The 25,847-nt window shown below is 43.8% G+C and overlaps 1 long non-coding RNA gene across 1 annotated transcript; it reads left to right on the forward strand.

Annotated features, from left to right (window-relative positions):
• Positions 1-3,810: 3,810 nt before the first annotated feature.
• LOC118014067 lies at positions 3,811-7,559 on the forward strand. Its single transcript, XR_004680191.1, has 3 exons — positions 3,811-3,848; positions 5,438-5,466; positions 6,532-7,559. It is a non-coding gene; the product is annotated as an uncharacterized LOC118014067 (long non-coding RNA).
• The last annotated feature ends 18,288 nt before the right edge of the window (positions 7,560-25,847 follow it).

Raw genomic sequence — 25,847 nt, forward strand, 5'->3', positions numbered from 1 at the left:
TATTGCATGCTTAAAAGATGTGAGCCCTGTGCTAGAAACTTTACTTTTATAATATTATTTAACCAAAGCAACAATCTACATAGCATTGCATGCTAACTTAGGAAACTGAGACTAAAGTAGGCTGAGCTGTGGCCCCAAGTCATGAACTAGTCAGTGGAATAACAAGGAGGAATTTGTTAATCCAGGCCTGCCTGACTGGAAAGTTAGCTCACACAGTTCCAGACTCTGAGCATGAACAAATATGTAGCTGATGGGAGCCATGAGGACAAATTACATGGTTGCTAATATACACCATGCACAGCAAATGAAGTACTGCATTTAGAAAGGCTGTTACCTTAAAGTGCTATACAAATGTTATTACCATTATTATGGCTCTATTTATTACCTCTTTTCTGGGGGTGGGACATCATTGAATAGCCAAAGATTCAGAATCATCCATCCCCAGTGAAGCAGGGTTAAGATTGTGACAAGCCTCCTTCTCAACAGAACAGAGACATGCCCCAGAGCAGAGTACAACTTCTGGAAGGTAAGTCTGAGCTACATGTAAACCAGAATACTTATTTTTTTGCTGCCTCTCACCTCATATCTTTGATTTCTCCCCCTCTCTCACTGAGCTGTAGGAGGGCCACCAAATTTGATTCATAGTCCAGACTAGCAAGTAAGCCTAAGGGCTGTGTAACAAATGCCATCAAATAATATGACTGTTTATGGTAAAATGTTATTTTAAAAGGTTAACACTTTAATAAATAACCAGCTCTTAAGCATCATTAAAAAAATGGAAACATTTAAATAGATATATGTTTGAATAAATCAGTGTGGTGCTATATACCATGAAATGTATACATACAGTTATGGAAAATAATCTGGGACTCATTGATATGTGAAAAAAAAGCCCACTTGCAAAATTAGAAGTATAGTATGATTCCATTCATATGTTTTAAATAATCCCTTCAAAAAATATATTGACTATATATATGTACATACAAATGTATATTTATGTACATGTAAAAAGAACAGTGGCTGAAAGATGTACAGCTTAATCTTAGCTATGGTTATTTTAGGGAGAGTAAGAATGTAGGCAAGAGGGAGGAAGACTTTCACAGCTTGTATATTTCTCTATTGTTCAAATTGTATGCAAGATGAAAAATGCATGTATTATTTGTATAATAAAAAATAGCAGCAAATTTTAAAATTGCAAACTCATTAGTTATAAAGAAATCTAATTAAAATAGATGCTATATTTCATCATTCATATTGGCAAAGATTTTTTTAAACAAAAGGGAATAAATTATCAGAGTTAGTATTTTTTTAAAAAATTCAAAACTAAAGAACATAGATTTCAATAATGAAAGGGCTCACCAAGTAGCTAACTAAATGAATGAATGAATGTATAAATTAATAGATAAATCACTTCAAGGCAGATCATCATGAAATTTCAAAATGCCATTAATAAAGAGAAGGCTCCAAAAACTTCCAGAGAAGGGAATAAACGTGTCATGTGTAAATTCTGGAATTAGAATGGCATTGGACTGCTTAAAAGCAAAAAGGTAGCTAGAAGACAGTGGAGCAATGTCTTCAAAGTTATGGAGGATTTTTAACATACAACGCTATACCCAGCCAAACTATCAACCAGTCAAGCTGGTGATGAAAAAACATACATCTTCACATGTGCCAAGGCTCAGAATTATACCTTTCATGCACTTTTTCTCCAAAAGCTGCTGGAAGATATGCTTCATCTAAACAAAAGAGTAAAATAAGAAAGAGTGAGGCATGAAAACCAAAAATGTATAAATAAAAACATAAGTAAATAAAATAAAAATAAATAAGTAAGTAAACAAACAAGAGAAACAGAACACAAGGGAGGCAAAGGGATGAGTGCCATGATAAATATCTGGACAACAGATGTGCCCCTGACCTTTAAACAATCATGACACAGAACAGGATAATAAGGGACTGCAAGCAGGATGTTTTCAGGGAAAACAAACAGAACTCATAGATTATTTGATGTTTTAAACAATGTTGGAAGTTGCAAGCAAATGTGGGAAAAAAACATGGTATGTCCATAGAAAACGGAGCAAACAACAAAACCAAAAATATCCAGTTAGCAAGCATATACAAATAAAATGTACATGGAAAAAAATAAATTTAATCACAGTGTATTACTTGTCTCAGCAGAGAAGAATATTTTTATAATCATAATAATATCCATGCTGACTCTTGATTTAACCAAAAATTGCTATTTTATTCTAATGGGAGAATTGCAAGAGGAGAGTTGGTGGAAGCCATTGGGGTAAGAGTTTTAAATCCTCAGCTGCCATCATACATGGTCACCCATTTTGGCCAAAAAGTTCATGAATCGAGGGTGAGTAAAGAAGCACATAATTTTGAAGCATGGAGATAATCATATAAGGACACAGTCAAAGGTCAGAAAAGTCTCTCACTGGGAGTAGGGCTCTAGAGTCAGGAAGGGTCAGCTGTCTTTTCCTAAAAGTTTTATATTTAACCTTTAATTTTTTATGTATATGTTTGTATTAGTTTGGTAAAAATATAAGTTAGTTTGAAGCAACTGGAATCACAAATAACAACAGCAAAAGTGTAATAATGGACTTCATATGTTTCATATAATAGAATATTAAACCATCTTTAACATGATTTATGCATTTAAATAATTTTTTAAAAGATTATTTATTTATTTATTTGACAGAGACACAGTGAGAGAGGGAACACAAGCAGGGGGAGTGGGAGAGGGAGAAGCAGGCTTCCTGCTGAGCAGGGAGCCCAATGCGAGACTCGATCCCAGGACCCTGAGATCAAGATCTGAGCCGAAGGCAGATGCTTAACTGACTGAGCCACCCAGGTGCCCCTGCTTTAAATAATTTTTAATGATGAAGAATATGCTCATGAGATATGATAAATTTTTTAAAAATCAGAGTACAAAAGTATGTTTGGCATATGGTCCCACACTAAAAAAAAAAAAAAAGAAAGAAAGAAAAGTCTGGAAAGGAATACATATGAGCAGTGATTAGCTCTCAGGGTGGGATGGTAAGCAGTGATTATTTTATTTTCTACATTCTCCTATATTTCCAAGTGTTTACACAACAAGCACGTGTTTATTTTAATGAAAATTAAGAGTTTTTTTTTTTTTTTTTTTAAGCATATCATGGCTTATCATCATGTAAGTGCCTATTCTGCTATAACTCTACCAAGGACAAGGCTAAAGAAGTGAGTTCAAAGTGCAGGAGGGGAGATTCCAATTGGACATAAGGAAACAAGTATCACTAAATTCTGGAACTTTCTAGCTGGGGAGGTCAGGACAAATATTCTAAAACAAGATAGACAACCATCTTAGAATATTAGTGCTGGAAGGAAACACCAAGATGACCCCTCTCTGTAGATGAGGAAATTGTGTGTTGTAGTTTACGTGGCTGGCCGAAAGTCACAAAGCTGTCCGGAGGCTGAGGCATGACTGGAACACCAGCCTCTGGACACGGTGCCATGTCCTCTCCACTCCCACTATGTGCCTGTCCTCCACGAAGCAGCTTCAATATAATTTAAAGGTCTGGGACCGGACTCTGCAAATCTTGGTTCTTCAAACCTTTTCTTCTATTTCTACTGTAGCTCTTCTATCCTTTCTTTCCTGGCCTCACCATAGAATGCTGTAGCATAAAAATATGGGACATTGTCTAAGAGTGTGTCTTTTTTTTTTTTGAAAGGGGGGGGAGGGGCAGAGGGAGAAGCAGACTCCCCGCTGAGCAGGGAGCCCAATGCGGGGCTGGATCCCAGGATCTTGGGATCATGACCTGAGCCGAAGGCAGATACTTAACCGACTGAGCCACCCAGACGTCCCTGTGAGTGTGTCTTTTTGCCCAACTGTGCAATTGTGTCTTGCATTTGTCTTCTCTTTGGGTGATATCTTCTTCAGGCAGCCATGGCTAGCTTCTGCAAGCAGGAGGTGCTCAGTATATGCTGTGGGCCAACATTGTCTCTCTACACACACACCTCACACACTTTTAAAAATCAAGTTCAGTCAAGCAAGTTTTAAATTTGTTTTGCCTTATTCTGTTTGAATAATTGAATGTAAGCAGAAGTTTCTACCTAGGTGCTTTCCATCGAACTTGTTATTCTGGTAGAACACAATCTGGTTTTTAGCTTTGTAAAATTGGCTCAGGTTTGGGAAAGGACGTTAAAATAGCACACTGGTCAAATGATATTTGGTCCAACCAGCGGCTGGGAGAATTTATGAGCAAAGGGCTGAATGAGTGCATTTCCTTGCTCTTACTCCATTCATTTAGCCTCAGGGACCCCTGACCAAAGACTTGGAATAGTGTGGAGATGGTAGAAGCAAGAGGCTCCTTAACATGGACAGAGCCATATTAAAAGGTGTTAAAAGTCAAGTGTATTGGCTCCTGAAGGTACACGCCGAGGATCACATCTCCCGTCCTCATCTCCCTTCCTTAGTCCTTTGCATTCATTAGTAAACAGCAGTTTATTTCATGTCTGCTGTGGCAGATAGGACAACGGACTCAGGCAACAATGAAGCACACATACTGTGTATACAGGAAGAACCTTGTTCTCAGGGTGCTTCCATTCCTTTATGGTTCATTTCAGGACCCTATCCCTCTATACAGTAGGTGCCCAACAATGGTAGTGAGTAGACATGGTTTCCTGATTATATGTATATATGCACATATATGTGTGTGTATGTGTATTTATACATGCGTGCACATATGTGTGTGTACATATATTCATATATACAACTGTCCTACCCTGTTCTATCAGAACACGGGCAATCAGACCATAAATGTAAGAGTGAGGGCACAACCATCAGGCGAGCAGAGTGTGCAGTTGACGAGGTCCCTGAGCAGAGGGGGTGGGGGCCGTGGTGGGGAAGAGAGCGAGGGCTAGAGTGCTCTAATAAACATTTTTAAAAGATTTTATTTATTTATTTGAGAGAAAGAGTGTGTGAGTGAGAGGGAGAGAGAATCTGAAGCAGACTCTGCACTGAGCATGGAGCCCAACGTAGGGCTCGATCCCACAACTGTGAGATCAGGACCTGAGCCAAGAATTGGACGCTTAACCGACTGAGCCACACCAGTGCCCCTTGAGTCCTCTAATAAAAGATGACTTGATAAGGCATATTTTTTTTTCAAGAAATACGAAGAACAAAAATATGGTAGCATGACTTGATTCTAAAAGTGAATTTCTCTTATTTTCTTAACTTCTTTAATAATAAGAGTAGTTCTGCTATGACAGACATCTTACATAAAACACAATACGGGCTAATAAAATATCATATTTTGATCTTTGAAGCAGAGCTGATGTCTGATATAAGACAAAGTGAGGAAAAGGGAAGCTGATTTCCGGGTGGCATGTGGGTGGACAAGGAGGTCATAACGTTTCTTGCTAAAATCTCTTACGTATTTTTATTTGCCATCAGATCATTGAAGAGTTTCCGAGAATGGAGAGGTAAGGTCACTGTGGCTGTGCTAACACCTCCGAGGAGGACACAGGGAGGACCCTAGTCATTTTTGTCTGTAATATCATCTTATTTTTTTAATATTTTTTTATTACTATGTTATGTTAATCACCATACAGTACATCATTAGTTTTAGATGAAGTGTTCCATGATTCATTGTTTGTGTATAACACCCAGTGCTCCATGCAGAACGTGCCCTCTTTAATACCCATCACCGGGCTAACCCATCCCCCCACCCCCCTGTAATATCATCTTTTATCCACACATTTGTTTCTGGCGTGAATCAAAAGTCACTGGTGATTTAATTAAAAATAAAGTATTTCATAGGGGCTGACTCTTCACTCTGGTGAGGATTAATTCCCCTTACCACCCCCCCCACCCCCCCTGGCAGAGGGAGTAAGGGGGCATTGATTGGATGGATACCGAGAGGAGGTCTTGGCCCCTCACAAATGCCAGCTTTAAAATCTCAGCCCCCTTTAGCATCTCAGCCCCACATACAAGGCTAGGGAATGAGAATTAAGATATTAAAAGAACACCTAGTTCATGAAGGGCATATGGGGTTCCTAGAGGTCTTTTGAGCTGACAAGCCTTCTTTCCTGGGTTCCCAGGTACAATCTACAAAAACATCTGTCCTAGATAAGAAGCCTTGGAGACTGCATGTAACAGGGCAAGTCGTATTTACTGCTAGAGTTTACTGAGTATTATTAGCAAGTAAAGATGTAAAGCTTCTAGAAGTACGCCTGGCAGCTAGAAGGTGCCCAATAAATGGAACCTGCCAGAGTAATAAAATTAAATGTGGCAACAATAATGATACTACTCATAAGTACTAGTACAAGCAGCAGTTGTAGGGGTAACAGGGCTGGCATTATCTAATGCCAGATCTATGACTTATTTATTTGCTAAGTTGATCAGTGCTCAATGTAGTAATTAGGCAGCAAAACAACTCAAGTGGTTTCTTGACTGGATTGATGTGATATCTGACTTAATCAAATGGGCCCTTTGAACAAAAGAGGATTCCCAAATTGCACATTGACTCTTTGCTTCCTTCCTACCAGCTGCAAGATTAAGAACCAGAAATAACTTCCACGTGGGCAGCCGTGAGTAGAAGGCCTTGGCTCCTCCTGGGGCATCTGCCCCGAGACATACTCCCATCTGATGGACAGGCCATGCCTCTGGACAACCTTCTTCCCCAGGGATTCCTTCTACCCCCTTCCCCTCCTCTGCCCTCCCGACTTCCAGAGCAGAGCATCCCACAATCCAAGACTTTTCCTGGGCTTATCACTGTCCACCTCTGGGGCCATCTCTCATACTTTCTGCTTTGAGCAAGCACATTCTGCACCGGACTAGCCGCTGCCGACCAGAGGTCCCCCCTCAGCTTCCTCCCTAGGGGGAGAGCTGTGCATTCCTTCTCCCCCCACAGGACTTGCTGGCTCTGCTCTCCATGCTGCTGTCCCCTCTGCCTCATGACTGCCTTGCACCATTGTTCTTTCCCGCCGGTTTCCACCCAACTGCAGGGACTGAGTGCCCCTGCCCTACCTGTGCCCCTGTTCCACCCTTGCCCCTGCCTGGGGAGCAGAATACCATGGAAAGGACACGGGCTTGGAGCCTGAGAAGTGTCACTTGGAGCCCTGACTCTGCTGGGTGACCTTAGGCAAATCCCTTGTGTGTCATCCTGGGTGGCTTGAAGGATGGAATGAAACAATGCCACTAGAGAGCCCAGCTTTTCTACAGAAGAGGCGAGTTTCCTTTCTGTTCCCACAGAGTCCAAATCTCACTTTGGTCTCGAAGGCTTCACCAACACTGTTGCTTTTACCTCTTTGGTTCCATCCATAAACTTCTAACAACTTCCTGTGCTATTTTGTTTTCTGAACGAACTGTAAGATTTTGGTTGTGTATGTAATTTATACTTTTTCCTATCACTGTGTTTTGTTGCCTTGTCATCTAGTTTAACTTATGAGTTCCAGAGGCAATTGTGTCTACTTGTTCAATATATAAAATGGTTTATGTATTCTGTGTTTATCCTATGCAAAATACTACAGGAGATATACTACAGGAGATAGAAGATGAATAAAATCTTGGGGCACATGGGTGGCTCATTTGGTTAAGCATCTGCCTTTGGCTCAGGTCTTGATCTTGGGGTCTTGGGATCAAGCCCTGTGTCAGGCTCCCTGCTCAGCAGGAAGCCTGCTTCTCCCTCTCCCACTCCCCCTGCTTGTGTTCCCTCTCTCTCTCTTTCTCTGTCAAATAAATAAATAAATCTTAAAAAAAAAAACACAACGAAACGTACAGCCACGATAGACAGATGTGAGCACCAATAACTAAAACACAATGTAGGGGAAAGGGACAGCTGTGAAGTCTAAAGTATATAGGGGTTGGGTCTCGAAGGAAGAATGGCTCCTCACCTGGTGTGAAGAAGGGGACTCCAGGCAGAGAAAACAGAGTACAATGTACCAGTGCCTGAAAGAGTCTGGTCTATTTACAGATGAAGGATAGTCACTGTGGTTCTGTCACAAGCATGTGTGTTTGGGGGTGGTGAGAAACAGACAAGAGCAGAGGATAGAAGTCTAGTTAGGGGTCAAGTTATGAAAGGGGATGTATGATGAATTCCCCCAGGATGTGGACCAAAGACAAATGACTGGAGGTCACTGAAGAATTAAGAAATACTCGGTTGTAACATAAGCAAATCTCAAATCTGGAAATCACAACTAAAGGAAAACTGTTTCTTTACTCCAACATTCTTGACACCAAATGTGGGGGAGATTTCTTCCCCACAAAACCAATTTTTTGACCCTCCAGACACTGACGAGGTGTCTTATAATTTAACCCAATTCTGATAACTGACTACCAGCATTAGCATCAGGCTCCACAAGTTTAAGGTCTCAGTCCCATAAGACCGCCCTCCCTTCAGATGCCAGTCACAAATAATGGGTCCCCAGGCTACCTGCACTTCTGTTCGACTTGGCTACAAAGTCAAAAGCTCCCATATACTCTCCACCCCCTTTAGATAATTTGCTGGAATGGCTCACAAACTCTGGGAAACATTTGCTTTTGTTTAGCAGTTTATAGAGGGTATTATAAAGGATATAGATGAATAGCTAGATGAAAAGATACATAAGGTGAGATCCAGAAGGTTCTTACACATGGAAACTTCTGTCCGCATGAAGTCGGGGTGTGCCAAACTCCCAGTACATGGATGTGTTCACTAACCTAGAGGCTCTGAACCCTGTACTTTAGGGATTTTTATGGGGGCTTCATCATATAGACATGATTGATTAACTTAATCACCAGCCCCTCTTCTCTTAGTGGAGGATGGGAGGTGGAGCCAAGTTCCAAGCTTCTAATCGCGGCTTGGTCTTTCTGGTAATCTATCCCCATCCTGAAGCTCTCCAGAAGCCCACCAAGTATCTCTTCATTAGGACAAAAGATGCTCCTATTATTCAGAAAACTACAAGTGTTTTAGGAGTTCTGTTTCAGGAACTGGGGACAGAGACCAAATATACGTTTCTCATAATGTCACAACAACAGTTCAAGCAACAGAAATGCAAAAAGTAAGTTTACAGCTGGAGTTGGCAACCTGTTTCTGTAAAGGGCCAGATCACAAAAATCCTAGGCTTTGTGGGCCATTTAGTGTCTGTAATAATTACTCATATCTGCTATCATAGTGTGAAGGCAACCAGAGACAGACACATCAACAAATGAGCATGGCTGTGTTCCAATAAAACTTTATTTACAAAAGCCAACTATGGGCTGGATTTGACTCTTGGGCCATAGTTTGTTGACCCCTGAGTTAGAGAAACGTTTCAGAACAAGAATTATAAAGACTTATTTATAAGTGTTCCCCTGTGTATGTGAAGATGTACTGTGTTTAGAGCTCTTTCCCCAACCTGCATGGGAGGTTGTGCTATTGTCTATTGTCCTGGCTGCCTGACTGAGGCCAGCCCCACTTGATGGGAGCAGACTTCTGAGACCTATTGCTGTTGACATATATCGTCCCAAAGTCGAAACCTGGGAGACACAAGTCGGTAGTGATGAATAGCACAGACTCCTGGGTCAGAAAGACCCTGGTTTGGATCTGATGTGAATTTAGGGGAGTTACTTAACCTTTCTGACATTCAGGTGCCTCATTTGTAAATTGAGGATTTTTTGAGACCTTACTCATGTGGTGTAAAGATTAAATGAGGTGCTATTTGAAAAGCCTTTAACACAGAATGCAGCTTATATTAAGTGCTCCATAAACGTGAGTAATTGGCATTACTTTTTACTAGGTTAGGAGATCTCCAGCTCATGGAGGTAAATGGGGTTCTGGCACTCTCAGACACCACAAATAAGTCCAGAGAGACGCTACTTAGAGCTCATAGGGCCTGATATCAATCTCAGGAAGCCATCTGATTGCGTCCATCTGGGAGGTAGGTGCTTTATATGCCTTTCCTCACTTCATATTCAACAAAGTCCTGGAGGAAAAGGTGTTTTTTTCCCTCCATTTCTACTTAGGAGAACCCAAAGCTGAACTATGCTGGGGAAGCTGTTGCAGTTCATGGCTCATCGTGGCTACCCTGTCGCCCCAGCCCACGTCTGCTGCACAGAATAAGTTTACTCTTTGTTTCTATCTCATCACATAGTTGTCATTATTTATGCACAGAGCACAGTACAGCTATGTCTTGTTGGTATGAGTCACTCCCTAGAGTCTATAAAGGTACTAGAAGTCAGTGACCCTTGTAAACATTTCTGTGTCTCTCATAATATTCAGTAGAGCACCTTGTATATGGTAAAGATTCTTGTAGTTTTTTGAATGAATGAATCTGTGTCCTACCCATTCCTCCTTAGATTCTGCCTCCCTCCACACACAATCTCTCCCCTACTGTAGGATCCCGAAGAGAACCATGGTAAGCTGAGGCATGATAGCTGTAGCCCCAGTGAATCTACAGGTAGGGTGGAGGGGATCCTGTGTGATGGGGGATCTAGAACTGGAGCCCAGGTCTCAACCTCTACCTCTGCATCTGCCCTACTGGAGAAGAGTATGTGAGTACCCACTCTTTGCTCTTCCATTGCTCTCCTTTTTGGGAGAAAGGCTTTCTGGAATCTCCAGAAATCTTTTGCTCTAATTCTCTGGCCTGACATGAAGTGGGTGAATGGCTATGACTGAGGAAAAATTGTATTTGTAGCCATGAGTGTCTGATGCTCTGTTCTCATGAGGTCCCCTAATTGGGTTTCTTGATTAGGTCATCAGAGAAAATTTAGATGAACTCTCAACAATTTTGCATGTTTATCCAGACCTCTGAACTATTAGATCTTCTTTCATTGTAACTTGCCACGAAGGAAGAAATATATGACTGTATAAGGAAGGTATTTTAACTTAGAAAATGAAGTTCAGTTAAATGGCCATGATTTCCCTGAGCTCAGCTTCTATTTTGAAACAAACTGTCTTTGGTTGAATAACAAGAAAATCATGCTTAGATTTAACTCACCCCCCTTTCCCCCGCCTCCTCCTTTGGTCACATTGGTTTAGCTACCACCCAAGTGGCCTGGGCAGAGCTTGAAGGCCCAAAGATGAATGCATCCAAATGATTCCCCTTGCAGTTCATCTGAGGCTGTGATGAGGCCCCTTCACAGCAGAGGAGGTGCACAGGGTATTTCCAGAGACTTTGAAGACAATGCCTTAAACTCTGAGTTTACAACTAGGGCCTCTTTTAGTTAGTGTTTGAAGGTGCCCTGGGGTTTCCCTTCTATAAAGTGTGTGCACAGGTAAGGAGGCCACAAAGCAGTACAGGGCTGCATAGGAGTGGGGGGGGCACTAAGCTTCTGGTGGGACCTCCTGCAAGCAGGTTAAGAGTAAATGGTCAAGTATGGTGCCCCAAGATAACTGCTGCACAAATGGACCAATGGGGAAAGTTTGCACAACAGTTAACATTTTAACATGGATAAATTCGGGTTTTTGTTTGTGTTTTAGGGGTGCTGGGGGATGGGTTGGGTCAGAGGGGCAGCAGCTGGAGAGGGTAATGGATGGGTTTGAAGGCAAAAGAAAGCTGTACTTCAAGGTCTGGGGGATCTTTAGTTTTCTCAACATGTAGACAATGCACAGAAAGCCCATTTTACCACCATTCCTATTTTGCTGTTGTTTGTTGACTTGTCAACTTTTGGTGCCTCTTGTGTGGACTGGATCCTGATTTCTAGACCTCCATATACAGGAAAGAAAATGGCCACTCTTTCTGTCCTCTTTGTGTGTGCATAGCTCCTTATAAATAAGTCTCAATTAACCACCATTCCTGTGACCTACAGGAAGCCCCTGCTGATCCTGGCTCTGTTAATAGAGCGTGTGCCTGCGCTGGAAGTAATTAAATGGCCTGAGTGCAATTGTCAGAGCTCCAAGGGCCGAAATGCTATCTTTTGCCAGGGCAAGAGTCATAGCTCCTTTGTTGGGAACATAATGAAAGAGACAAGTGGGAAGAAGACCCATTGTCAGCAGCACAGATAACTTTGGTGTACCTGGGATTTGTCATAAACGTATTTTGATGTCTTATTATGTCAGGAAGAATATTGCCTTATCTTTAGGACTATTCAGCAGAACAGAGGAAATAATCCCAGTGTGACATTTATTTATCTAGATATGGGTCCCTAATAGGAAGGATGGGAGTTCCATGCCTACCCCAGTGTTTTCATTTACACAGTTTTCTTCATTAGTTTTCTGGTCTTGCTGAACAGCCTATGCAGGTGGCTAGATGAGGCTGGTCCTCACTGGATATCTTGCAGAAAGGCAGACCTGAGGACTATCATCCAATACTGATCCCTTTCAGTCCTGAGACTTTTCAAATGATCTTTCACTCGGGAGAAAAAAAAGGGAAACTTCCTCCAACTTTCTACTTGAGAAGCAATGGTGGGTAATGGGAGAATAATCCCCATGATAAAAGAAATTCTAAGGGTTTTTTTCCATAATATTTTAAAGAGATTTTATTTATTTGAGAGAGAGAGAGGGAGAATCCTCAAGCAGACTCCCCACTCAGGGCAGAGCCCCATGTGAGGCTTGATCCCAGGACTCTGAGATCATAATCTGAGCAAAAATCAAGAGCAGGCTGCTTAACCAACTGAGCCATCCAGGTGCCCCAAAGAAACTCTAGGTTTAATGAAGCCAAGAAGGCTTCTTTACTCTCAACCAGCTCAGAGCTCTGATATCTGATGTGTGCTGTCACTCTGCAAGAGGTCAGGGCATGCATGTGAAGGCCTTTCCTGAACTTACTTGACTATGAGCCCTTTTTAAGGATTGAGCTTCTGGCAAGACTAGTGTCCCATGGGATATACTTAGGGAAATGATGCTTGATACCAATCTATTTTTTCCTCATTGGTCTTTTATCATTTTTCTCAAAGCTGAACTTTTACCTTGGCCACTTTTCTCTAAAAGTGAATTTTTAGAACTATCCAGAGACAGCCATGTGAGTTACATGCCAAGGTCTCAAAAAGATTCCACCCTCACTGCTGGCTAAAGACTAATGATGGTTCATATCAATCACTGGTCTCATTTTCCTGTTCCTACCATCCCCTTGGGCTATCAGATGACAAACTTGGCTTAATCAGATGTATGTCATCCTAGTGGGGCACTGGGGTCTCGATGGTTCCTGTCATCGCCACCCTCAGAAGCTGAGAGGTGCTCTTTATCATGTTGCTGTGGTTCCAGTTTGGAAAATAAGATACATGGGGGAACAACCCAGGAAACAACTGGTCCATTCTTTTTTTTTTTTTTTTTAAGATTTTATTTATTTATTTCAGAGAGAGAGAACGAGAGAGAGCACATGAGAGGGGGGAGGGGCAGAGGGCGAAGCAGACTCCCCGCCGAGCAGGGAGCCCGATGCGGGACTCGATCCCGGGACTCCAGGATCATGACCTGAGCCGAAGGCAGTCGCTTAACCAACTGAGCCACCCAGGCGCCCTGGTCCATTCTTTTTATTCTTTTCCAATTCGAAGTTTTTTTCTCTTTTTCTCTCTTTACATCAGGCTAAGTGTCATACTTAATATACAAAACTGTCATCTACATTCTAATTACTGCAGCTCTAGAAGAAGAGTTCTCTTTAGCAATTTTGACTCCTTGGATTCTTTTTTGCTCACTCCATCCCTGTGGGTTACATTTATATACAATGTCAATGACAATGGTTTGCCCAGTGAAATGAGTTCCTAGTGATGACATATTATAAACAGTGACACCTGGTTAAGAGAGTCTTGGAGAAATTTCCTGTCTTCTGAACATTCTTCAGTACAGATGCTGTAGGCACTTTCTTACCTGTGCATAAGGCCAGCCCTGCCTGTTAAATATCTTTGGGCATCTGAACTGCCTGCTCAACTATTTATGGTGCATAACAAAGCTCTCCAAAATTAGTGACTTCAAATGGCAGCATTTTATCATTTCTCATGATTCTGGGGGTTGGCTGGGCTCAGCTGGGCAGCTCTTCTGCCCTGTGTGGTGCTGGCTGGGGCACTCATGTGGCTGTACTTAGGCATATGCCTGGCTGGGGCTAGGACATCCACGATGGCTTCAGCTACATGTCTTCAGTTGATGCTGGCCATTAACTGAGGTGTTACAACGCACCCTTTGGTGGCCTCTTGTCCTCCAGTAATCTAGACTGACTTCCTAAGAGCATGAATCCAAGAGAGCAAAAATTTATTGCTTCCACCATATTTAATTGGTCAAACAAGTCATGAGGCCAGCCCAGATTCAAAGGGGGGAGATAGATTCCACCCCTCAATGAGAGGAGCAACATGGCCAGAGGAATTGTTGATGGCATCTTTGAAGACACTACCACAATGCCCAGCTACAGACGCTTGAGATAATTCAGTGACTAGTTCATCAAAACAGTTCATGTCGGGGTGCCTGGGTGGCTCAGTCGTTAAGCGTCTGCCTTCGGCTCAGCTCGTGATCCCGGGGTCCTGGGATCGAGCCCCGCATCGGGCTCCCTGCTCAGCGGGAAGCCTGCTTCTCCCTCTCCCACTCCTCCTGCTTGTGTTGCCTCTCTCTCTGTGTCTCTCTCTGTCAAATAAATAAATAAAATCTTTAAAAAAAACCAAAAAACAAAAAAACAAAACAGTTCATGTCTACCTGTTTTATAGACAGAGCGTTGTAGATTTAAAAGTGACATTTTAAGTAAAAAAATATATTCCCATAACAGTACCCCTCCTATCCCTTTTGTATATCAGATGTTCAGAAGTCAAGAATAGCTGTGAGCCACTACACTGAATTCCAGGGAAACAACCTCTTTTATGAGGTCCTAGCCTGTGGGTGTCTCTGAATGAGGTTGAAAATGCTCTTAGTTTCGTTTCTCAAAGAATGAGATAGAACCTCTCTGAATTAGGGCTAGATCCACAGTATAATATCCCAAAGTTTTGTTCTGCCAGAGGAAAATGTGGCAACACGGCTTGGTGCCCAACATCACAATGCTTTGTAACATTGATGTTGACAGGTTTCCTCACTTTCCAGATGTTTGGAGTGCAGTAAGTCCCAACACGAAGCTCTTATTTGCACCTGTGGACAGGCATAGGAATATCCTTAGTGTTTCCCTGGAGCCTCAAGATGAATCAAAGATTAGAGGTTGTGGCTAAAGATGTTGAAAAGAGACTTCCTTCTGCCAGAGACTCCCCAGCTCGGGTGCCACTCTTTTATAGACAGAGCGTTGTAGATTTAAAAGTGACATTTTGAGTAAAAAAAATACATTCCCATAACAGTACCCCTCCCATCCCTTTTGTATATCAGATGTTCAGAAGTCAAGAATAGCTGCGAGCCACTACGCTGTCATATGGACTGAACAAGGAGCAAGATCTACCCCCATTTTTTAAAAGGAGATTTCAAGTAGATACCAAAGAGCTATTTGGTCCATTTAGCAGAATCTTAAGAATACAGGAAGTGATAGTTACCTACATTGACTTGGTTGATAGTTTGGCAGAAGTCAGAGGGAAGTATCTGCCGACTTCTCAAATCACGTTCTGCTCTCTGAGATGGTTTCTGCTTATAGTTAGTACATGTTTTCCCCCTGCAACTTTCCTTAATCTATGAGATACAAAGATACTCATATTTATTTGCATTTAAATTGCTTTCCCTTTTGAGTCTATGTAACACTTGGGGTTCTATTAGTGAGCTCATTAGGAGTGGCTTACATGCAGACGTGAGGCTGGAATGAGAGGCAGGTCACTCTGTGCACACTTAAAGCCTGCCTGAACCTGAAGTGGAAAGAGAGGATAGGCTGGAGAATCTGGGTGGCTTTCTTCCCAAGAGTTTTCTCTGCGACAAACCTGCGTCTCAAGCAATACTTCTGGGCATGACCATAAAGGCAGACCCAGGGCTGAATGAATATATTCAAAAAAGAACATTCTGAATACTCAGTTCACTGGATTAAGAAAGCTTGCTTGCAAATGAAAGGTTGGCTTCCACTTTTTTGGGTCAATTTAATCAAAATAGTTTCACTCACTTCCGCTGAATGATTTGGCTTGCACGATGCCAGTTGTAAAGTTTGAATGGGTTTTCCAGTCCACCCTTTTTTGTCATGGCTGATGGCTGATAAAGCCTACGAGTGGTTTGATTTGGATGACTCATGTGTCATCGGCATTTTAGAATACCTACCATTACTACCTAGTGGAGAACACCTGGATTTATTAGGCCCAGTCGCTCTATTCTGGGTCCAGGCTCCTGCATGATGGGTGACTCCTCTGGGATCCTGAGCATGGTTCATGGTCACTGCAAGCCCATGACAATCACAAAGGAGTGTCTTTACTCAGCTTAGGTCACCGCAGCCCAAGGGAGATCCACTCCAGCCTTGCCATTGTTGCTCAGCATAATAAGGGTCGAACCCACTGCTTCCCGGGTCTCAGTGAGCCAGACCGGACTACCCAGGTAGTTCTGAATTTTCCGTGTCAAATAAAGCCATTTCCCTCTCAGACTCTTCCCTCTGCCTCTCTTCCTTCAAACCTGTGTGACCAATTTCCCAAACTCCCTTTGTTTTAAATATTTAGAGTGGGTTCTGTTTTCCTGGATGGACCCCACCTGAGACAGGTACCCTGGAAAGCACACTACCTGGACCCCATTCCCACCCAGTGCTGGGATTGCCTTTGTGCAGAATGCACAGGTGGAGTCTGGATGGCGGCTCTCATCCAGCCCGGGAGCAACATGACCAATTAAGCCATCTGGAAATTAGAAAGGCTGGCATTTATCTATCCTGAGTCCATTTTTCATCCTAGATTGGGTAATTCTGTCATTCATTCATTCAGCATATTTTAGAGACTCCTTCTGTCTGCAGAAAACATTTCCAGAGACCCAATTAGGGGGGAAGCAGGATGTGGGCTATGAAAAGCACAGAAGCCTCCTTAGAGTCTCATGTCAAAATTTCCCACCCCAGCTGTGTGGAGAGGCGTGAGGATGTCTGGAGGCGATCGGAAGCTGGGGCTCTTCGGTGCCCTTAGGCAGTTGACTACATGGAGTCAATTGCTCTGCTAGAGGGTCTGGTAAATTGTTAAAACATGCACTCCAGCACAGGGTTGGGGAAAAAAATAGCATTCCACATTTGTCTGCTGCAAAGTGATTCTGCTCTGTTATCAACTCAAAAGTGGCCGCTCCAGTCAATCAGCTGTGACCTCTCCAGCCCTCAGCATAAAAGGGGCAGATGGCAAGTCAATTGTGGTGCAAGACAAAAAGATTTTACAAATTCTTATTTCTGAAAATGAAATAGAGGGGGGAAAATGCACACTTCCCCACAGAACAAGAATCCTCTTCATTTATGACCAGGGAGTTACTGCTAGTTGGTTATCAGGCACCTGTCAGAGAAGCCAGTGCTGGGCCAGGAGCTTCACACATGTGGTCTCATCATGTCCCTACAACTCTACAAGGTCAACTTTTGTTGATCCCCAATTTACAGATGTGGGGTCTGAACCAAGGTAACTTTCTATAATTTGACCCAGGACAGGCGGCTTCTACGTGGCAGAGCTCTGAGCCACACCTAAGCCCATCAGATTCTCTAGCTTGGGGCTGCCTTTCTGCAAGTGTTGAATTTTCATGTTAGCGTCCTGGGTGTCTGGGTCCCTTACCCACGCAGTAGGTGGAGGTGCCAGAGCCCAAACGCACAAGGAAATAGAAAATCACTGTTGGAGAAAAACCACCAGTAACAGGACAACGCCATGGGGTCCTCAGTGGCTTTGGGGCCACCTAACTCTGCTCCTTCCTTTGTAGGGACAGGTATGAGTCCATGCCATGCCTGAGGGGAGCAGTGGGAGACAGGAGTGGCCTGTGTGGCATCTCAAAGGTCTCCTTTGTGGAGCTCCACGTGCCTGGTGAGCCTGTGCTGCTGGGAATCCACATAATGGTGGGGAGGGTGGACTCGAGCTGAGCACCAGCTCTGGCGCTTGCCAGCTATGCGACGTTGGGCAAGCTACTGAACTCTCTGAGCCTCCACTTCCAGCCTGCAAATATCCTTATGGAAATAATTCTTCCATCATAGATCTGTTGTGAGGATTCAATGAGGCCGTGTTTGTGCAGTGCTGGCACAATTAAGTCTAGTTAAGTGTTAGCGGCTGGTCTTATCGTTTCTTCTTCTGCTCTTGGGGGGCCAGAGAGCAGAGACAGCCCCCCTCGTGGACAAGATGTGGGTCTTTCAAACATGCTGATGAAGCCACATTGTCCGATGTGGCCGGCGCGTGCTGGGCCTCTGCCCCATGCAGCAGGATTTCAACTAATGCCAGCCCCTCGGGAGGAGGTGTTCCTAAAGCTGGACAGTCTTCAGCCCCAACACCACGATGGGGGCCTGGAGGTACCCAGGGCAGCTTCTGACTTTGCATTCAACAGGGATGTCCATATAATCCTGAAATTTCCTGGCGTGGGTGTACTTCACACCCCAAGTTTCTCATTCAAACCCCGGGAAGAGAGGAAACCCAGTTCTGGGGAAGCCAGTAGTGGTGGGGACAGGTGGGGTGTGAATTCACTGTGCACCTCGTCATTTTTCTATCGCTTCCCCTCAGGACAGGCCCCGCCACACACACACACAGGTGAACCTCCTGGGCTCACTCATGCCTCCTGCCAGTGCACATCTTCATCCCCTTGTGTGACTTGCCATCTTTTTGCAATGTCAGGCACTCTCCAGACCTTTCACTGCTTCACTTTACCTCTTGCCTTGCTAATATTTAACTATAGTTTGGGAGGGGGTGGGAGAAGGAAATAGAATGAGAAAAATGTCTTGATACCAAATCCATTTTTCCATAATGTTTGGGCTTAGGAGCTTCCAGTTCAGGTGGATATTTTAAATGTGCCTGGGAGAACCCCAGTAAGGAAATTAATGATGACATTGCATTTCTGAAGCCCTTTCACAAGACGGCTGAGGAGACAATTTATCATATTTATTTATTCCAATCTGGCAGCTGATGTTGGGGCCTGTGTCGGGGCACACACTCTGGTGCTTGGCTCAGGTTTTGAGGCCTCTGCCTTGCTTGCCTTTACCCCTGGCTCCTCCTCTTGTCCCAGGGCCTCTGCATCAGGTGATGATCCCTCTGAGACCAAGCAGCCATGAGAGATGGGTGGTCTGCAGCTGGGCAGTGGCCAGACAACATCATGCGGTTTCACTTCACTGTTTCCCCAAAGTGAACTGGGTCAAGTGTATCGAGGCAAAAAGGCCACATGTGGCTCAATACCAGACTGTGGCCCGTGAAGCAAAAAGTATGACCCAAGAGCAGGTCAGTCAGCCAAAGGGCTGAGCCCTTCCATATACCAAGCCCAGGAAGGGATCCCCCATGAGCCTCAGTGTCCTCCTCTGTAAAATGGACACAGGCATATTTGGAAAAGGCATTCTGGTCCCTTTGCAGTGAATCTGCAAAGGGGCTAAAAATGAAAGCAAACCCACACTATAGGGTACTTGGATTTTGGAAGCTCCTTCTCCTTCATGAGTATCCTCTTGGTACCAATTTGGATTTGCCTAGTTATAGTCTTATTTCAGAACTCATATGAAAAGCCTGGTTTTTTACTCACAGCAAGACAGAGTCGGAGGAATGGGATAGCACATGTCTGGGATGGGGAACAGACATAGGGTTGTGGATTGTCCATGAAATAGCAGGGAGTTCAATGGGTGGCTGGAGCACTGCCTCAGGGAAACTAAAGAAGATGAAGTATTAGTTATCTACTGCTGTGTAACAAGTAGCTCCCAAACTTAGTGGCTTAAAACAAAATTATTACTCGTTATCTCTTATGGTTCCTGAGAAGCAGGAATTCAGGAGCGGCTTGGCTGCTCTGGCTTGAGGTCTGGCTTGAGGTCTCTTTTCCGATCATCAGAGCACAAGCCAAGGCTACAGACAAGCTGGCGTACTTAACATCACTGAACAGATGAGAAAACTGAGGCAACAAGAGGCAAGAAGAACTGCCCAGAATTACCTGGCCAACCTCAGCCCTCTGCGCTTGGTCCATGCACACTTTGAGCATGAGCAGCCCTACTGAAGTGCTGTGTGACAGATGCCCCTGGAAAGAAGGATCACCCTGGGACCTCAAACAATGGAGAAAGACCCCAACTCTTGCAAAGCAGCCATAAGGACTTCCCACCCTAGGTGTGCATATTTTTATGATTATTCAAAATGCACCTCACCATCCCTTTCTTAGCACACATCCTACACACAAGCTCACTCTTCTCCTGGCTCTGAACACTGAGGATCTCTGAGTGGGTTCCCTTTTAGTCTCCTGAATGGACCATTCCTTACTATCAGATTAATTGTCTACCATCTGCCCTTGACTTTTCTAGCAGTCACAAATGCAGACTGTGACATTCATTGGATCTTACGTGTCTTTTAGCCAAGGTCCTTTTCAGCCCAAGCTGTTGAACAAACCAGGTCGCTGCCCCAGCCAGGCACTCTGGTTAGAGCTCAGTGTAGGCAGAAATGTTAGTAGAAGTGCATGCATTTCTGGGGCCCCTGCAAAATAGCACCAGCCTTCTCTGTGGGATGTCAAGTTTGGGAGTAGACAGAGGAGGTGAGCGCTGTCAAGTTGGACTGGTTCCTCCACCCCTGCAGTGAGGCCTGGAGAACAACAACTCTCTGGTACTTACTCTCAATGCAAGGATCTTGGGCTTCATGGCTTCCTTCTGGCTTGGTTGCAGGGGAAATCACCTCATAGGGGGAAGAGCTAGCCTTCTCAGAATGCCTCCGGAGTGCCAGGCATGAAAGCAAGTGCTCCCTTCAGACCACTTCTGTGTGGTAGACTCTTAGCACTGTGTACAGATGAGGGGACAAAGTCTCCTGGAGTAGCCTTGGCTTGTGCTCTGATGATCGGAAAAGAGACCTCAAGCCAAAGTCATTTGCTCAGGACCCCACCACCCACCAGCTGCTGCAACTGGGGTTTGTACGCAAGCCTCTTTTCCAGTTCACTTTCTCCTACCATGCTATGACTTTGGGAAGGAGATCTGAAGTCTCCAAATGAAAGGGTAGTTTCCTTCATGTAGAAATCAATACAAAATGTAACAATGGAATGCTCTGGAAAGGAAATTTTGTTTAGCCACGTTGCCCTGATGTCCAGAGCAGGAGAGGAGGAGTCTCCCGGAGGTGGTGGCCATACAGCAACAAGGGACAATGTTTGCTCAAGACACCAGCTCGTCAAGGTGGTCTAGTATTTCTCAGAGAGTGGTCTGAGAGTTGGCCTCTGTGGCGTGTGTGGATTTTTTAAATTATGAAAATGTGAGTATGTCTGGTTTCAGATTGACTTAGTAATTTGCTTATATAACCTCTGTGTCTCTTATTGGTGGCCCAAAGGGCCCGGATTAAGAGTTTTATGAACATCCTGCTGTGTTTAGTCTGTTATACTTGAGAGTATCTATTTCACCAACCCAGATGGTGCCATTACCACACATATATCCGGCAATTGCAGGGAATTGCATTAAGTATAACCAGTAAAACCACAGCATTTTGCCATAGCAAAAGGGACTAGAACAGAAGCAGGTAAATCCCCTCCTGCCCACATACCTACCTTTCTCTCCTCCCTTCTATGAAGTTGGAGTCTCGGGCTTTGTGGCCATTGCATCCCTCCCTGCCTCTGGGGACCAAATTGGGTTTTGGGGGAAACCACAGGCCTCATATTTATCTTAAAACACCCCTGGGCTATATGTGGGCTCCATTACTTCCTTGATGGTGGAAGCAGCCATAATTGCTCACTTCTATCCTCTCCCCATGTTTCTCTTCTGTTTCTCTGTTGTTTCCCTTTCTTCTTCAAAGGATCGTAGTTTCCCTGGGCCACTCTTTCCAAGTGTGCTTCTGATGGCCAATTCTAGAATACATTCCTTACTAGAACTACATTATGTTTCTGATAGTCACTATGAGAGCTCATGTGGCCCATTGGTTTCCCCGGGACAACATACTATTTCAAGTTTTTCTGTACTTCTGGCCCACATTCCACCAGCCTCTATAAGCATGTAGTTCCCTACTGAGCACATCACAATCGCTGAAAACTAATTGACTAACACTTCTTTTTATTTAAATTTTTTTTTTCTTTTTCTAGAGCAAGCCATTGTGGGTAAAGTGTTTCTTTTCCCCCGAAGAAGTTGTATGTTGATGGAAAAACTTACATAAGCACAACTTCAGAAAGTCACAATGAGTTCCCATCTCTCCTTTGTGGAGGATCTTTTTAGGCACCAGAAAGGGAGGCCGACCATATGGTTCTCCTCCCCATGCTCTGAGTGAAGAAGTTGTTAGCTCACTGGCCATTGACAATGTCAAGGATTGCCAAACGAATGGTGATAATAAAACAACAAGAACAATCAGACTCTTGAGACTACTTTACGTTTGTGCACTATTTTGCAGTTAAAGATGGTTTCATGTTTACTATCTTATTTGGCATTCACACATACCCCAAAAACAAACAAACAGACAAACAAACCCTGTGAGACTGATGTGGCAAACATTTTTGCTCCTTTTTACAAATGTAATTCTGAGATGTTTGGTGATTTGCTAAAGGTCGCACAGTTAGTGCATTGCTGGTAGAGCTGGGTCTGGCTCCAGGGTTTCTTCTTCCGTAGGTCAATATTCTTTCCAGGAGCCTTGCCTATCTGCCATTCTCTTGCTGGAAGCCATATCAGCCACTTGTTTGAGGGTCAAAAATGACTCTAGTGAAAATATCTGTTCACAGCACAACACAACACAACGAAATAACCTGCAAATGAATGTTCATAGCATCTTTATCCATAATAACTGAAAAGAAGAAGCAACCCAAATGCCCATCAACAGATGAATGGATAAACAAAATGAGATACATCATTATTCGGCCAGCAAAAGGAACAAAGTAGTGATACATGTTAAAAAGGGATAAACTCTGGAGCGCCTGGGTGACTCAGCTCATTAAGCATCGGACTCTTGATTTCAGCTCAGGTCATGATCTCAGGGTCCTGAGATTGAGCCCTGCATTGGGCTCCATGCTCAGCATGGAGCCTACCTAGGATTCTCTCTCTCCCTCTGCCCCACCTCCTGCTCCTGCTCTATCTTGATCTCTAAAAAAAAAAAAAAAAAAAAAAAAAAAGGTATAAACGCTGAAAACATTATGCTCAGTGAAAGAAACCAGTCACAAAAGGCCACACATATTACATGATGCCCTTGACATGAAAGGTCAGATTGGGCAAATTCATAGAGATGAAAACAGATTAGTGTTTGCCTAGGCTGGGATAGGGGCATTGAGAGGTGTCTGCTAATGGGTACAGAATTTTTTCAGGAATGATGATAATGTCTTAAAATTAATTGGGTGGGGGCACCCGGGTGGCTCAGTTGGTTAAGTGACTGCCTTCGGCTCAGGTCATGATCCTGAGTCCCGGGATCGAGTCCCACGTCGGACTCCCTGCTCGGCAGGGAGTCTGCTTCTCCCTCTGACCCTCCCCCCTCTCATGTGCTTGCTCTCTCTCATTCTCTCTCTCTCAAATAAATAAATAAAATCTTTAAAAAAAAAATTAATTGGGTGGTGGTTACACATCTCTTTGAATACACAGAACCTATTGAACCGTACACTTTAAAAGGGTGAGTCATAGGGTATATAAACTATATCTCAATAAGTTGTTATTATAAAACAAAAAAACTGGCTCTGGGCACTGACTGTCCTAACCTTCTCTGACCATGGCTTCCCCTTGGGCTCCTAATCTGGACACTACCCGATACTGGCTACTCTGACTTTGTCTTCGGGTGAGAAATTCTTCTAACTCTGCCTGCTCCAAACCTTGGGGCACATCAGCTATATTCCCAAATACAAACAGCTAGAAGTGAAGTTCTATGTTTCTCAAACATGAATGTGCATTTGAATTAGCTGGCAATTTTGCTAAAATGCAGGTTTTGATCAAAGAGGCCCAGGACCCAGCCTGAGAATCTGCATTTCTAATAAGGTCCCATGGGGTGCCCATGCTATTCCTTTGATTACACTTTGGGAAGCAAGGGTGTAGACCACATGACCAGTTAGTTGGAATTGTCTATTTTCACCTGATGGCTTTTACACATGAAGAAGCAGTCTTTGACTCCAAAATGTGCAGTTGAGTCAAATGTCAGGACTTTTTTTTAAAGATTTTATTTATTTATTTGACACAGAGAGAGAGACAGTGAGAGAGGGAGCACAAACAGGGGGAGTGGGAGAGGGAGAAGCAGGCTCCCAGCTGAGCAGGGAGCCCGATGCGGGGCTCGATCCCACGACCCCGGGATCATGACCTGAACCGAAGGCAGATGCCCAATGACTGAGCCACCCAGGTGCCCCAAATATCAGGATTTTTTAAAGCATATACTCTCAAATGTATTTTCCCTAATGTCCATCCAATTGTTAGGTGCTAATAATGGAAGATTACGAACCGTTGCTACCATCCAACTTGGTGAAATCCTTCAGTGCACATTAATCTTTGTGGGAAGCACTGAACAGCTTGTTTGAATATCTTTTCTTTGAACTAAGTGGATTGGCCATCTGTTTTTGCATCATAGGGAAAACTTGGAGTTGTCCTAAGTCTGCACCTCTTTAATCATGACTCTATATTTTTAAAATACAAGATTAATTTCTGTCTTCAAAACGCCAAAGGAAGTTCAGAAGCCCTCCTCAGACGGAAATGAAAAGCCAAAGGATTGTGAACTTTTCGGTGGGTTGTGATAGATTTATGCACAGAGCTTAGTTTTCAATTACTAAGCCTCCATGACGTGGCTGCAACATACGATACATGATGCCTGTCCCTCCAGAAGGAGGTATATAAAGATGCAGAGGACATGGTGCCCTTAGAGGGGCCTACAGCCTGCATCCTAAGGGGGAAATGGAGAAGCTCAAGAAAAGCAAGAAATGAAAGGGAAAGAAAGTGGCATTTGGGGCAGAGAGAACATTTTCTACGTGCTCTCGCTGTTTGATTGGTGTCCAGTCGATCTTCTCTCCATGTTTTGCTGATGTTGCTGGAACGCTCAAGAATCCTGGACACTCTCCTTCACCCAAATAAAGCTTCCATTTACACAGAATTTGCTGAAGGAATACAAAGGAAATGGTAGCCTTAGCACTGAGCTCACGCAGCAGTTCTTAAAAACAGCCCTTCATTGCTGCTGGGCAGGCTCAGCTCTTCAGCTACATGGCCGGTAGGTAGGCTTTTGATGAACGTAGGTGACTGAGTTCTGAACCTCAGAAGAGCATCGCACATGGTACAAAAAATTCAGGTTCAAATTCCATTTCTGCCAAGGTCTAGATGCCTGGCAGTCTTGCTTTTTACTCCTGCTGGGCTTCATTTTCTTCATCTCTAATAACAAGAAGATTATCCTAACTTCTTCCCAGGGATGAAGCAGGGAGGAAAGGAGCTGGAGTACAGAGAGAGGCTTTGTGAACTGTGCCACACTCCAGGCTGTAAGAGATAATGGCCATTTTTCTTACCCACATACCCCAGGCCTCCCCTCAGGTCTACCCGCCTTCACCTGTCATCCATCCATTGCTTCAGTGCTGGCTCGGGGTGTTATTTGATGCACTAACGTGGGGTCTTCCTGAAGAAATTGTGTCATGATCTCCATCAAAAGGAGACTGGAGTCCAAGCCCTGGGTAAATTCTTTGGTTTTCCATTTCTGTAGCTCAAAAGTCAAGTCGTTGATGACATTTTGAAGTTTGCTCTCTGTCATAGAAATTCCCACGTCACAGCAGGCATGATTAATATTTCGGCACTGTATCTATCTTCCATTTGGAGAAGACTCTGCAGTTCAGATTTTTCTTCCCTGTGTTTTAAGTGTCAGTCCTTATTTCCCACTAGTGGGGAAACCAAAAGCATGAAAAGAGAATGGTAACTCCTCTTGGTTAATTGTCATCCTCTTTGCCTCACCCCCATTGGGCATGGGAGTTTGAACCTACTGCAGAGGCTATTCCAACCCCTGCTTCCTAAGAAGAGCAGGGTCCACTCATCAGCCCCAGCTT

This window comes from Mirounga leonina, unplaced genomic scaffold, assembly GCF_011800145.1.
Source record: "Mirounga leonina isolate KUSES-001 unplaced genomic scaffold, KU_Mleo_1.0 Mir_154, whole genome shotgun sequence".
NCBI classification, from domain to species: Eukaryota; Metazoa; Chordata; class Mammalia; order Carnivora; family Phocidae; genus Mirounga; species Mirounga leonina.